Source organism: Phoca vitulina, unplaced genomic scaffold (assembly GCF_004348235.1).
Source record: "Phoca vitulina isolate PV1807 unplaced genomic scaffold, GSC_HSeal_1.0 scaffold35, whole genome shotgun sequence".
NCBI classification, from domain to species: Eukaryota; Metazoa; Chordata; class Mammalia; order Carnivora; family Phocidae; genus Phoca; species Phoca vitulina.
This window is the reverse complement of record NW_022589738.1, coordinates 16,345,646-16,346,256: the sequence shown is the minus strand read 5'-3', so window position 1 is coordinate 16,346,256 and position 611 is coordinate 16,345,646. Positions and strand designations below refer to the sequence as shown.

The following is a 611-nucleotide window of genomic DNA, read 5'->3' as shown; positions in this document are numbered from 1 at the left end:
GTGTTTAGGCAGCACGTGTACTAAAATTGGAACCATCCAGAGAAGATTAGTATGGTCCCCGCACAAGGACGACACACAAATTCGCTAAGCGTTCCATATTTTTAGATGAAGCTTTTCTTCACAAAAAAAAAAAAAGAAAGAAAAGAGAATGCATTGATTAATAAACCCTGAAACTCCCACCCAAGATGAAGTGGGCAGTTGTTGGGAAGTCCTCCATTTTGTGGTCAGCAGTCATCTGAGACTTAACGAAGCACACCGATTTCAGGTCCTAATATAATATCACATAGGATTTCTGATCTGAAATTATTCATCTATCATATTGGGTGGGGCCCCGCTTGGGTCCTCTGATTGTAATTCCCTTTTGTATAACCACCAGCAATGCCCTACATTAGAGCCCATTACATCATGCATGGGTAGAATTTTGAACCCTGTGCTCTGGCCTCATTGTGCCGTTCATCTCTTTTCTCTTTCTAAGTCCCATATGCCTTATGAGTTGCTCTTCTGTTCTTACTTTATTGGCTTCTTCATACAACAGCTAATTGTCGAGGGCGCGCTGTGTTCCTGACACCGTTCTAAGTGCTGGGGACACACCAGCCAACAAACCAGACAAA

The 611-nt window shown here is 42.7% G+C and overlaps 1 non-coding gene across 1 annotated transcript; it reads left to right on the top strand.

Annotated features, from left to right (window-relative positions):
* Positions 1-103, top strand: LOC116646194. The gene has a single exon (XR_004302091.1). It is a non-coding gene; the product is annotated as a U6 spliceosomal RNA (small nuclear RNA).
* Positions 104-611: the final 508 nt, after the last annotated feature.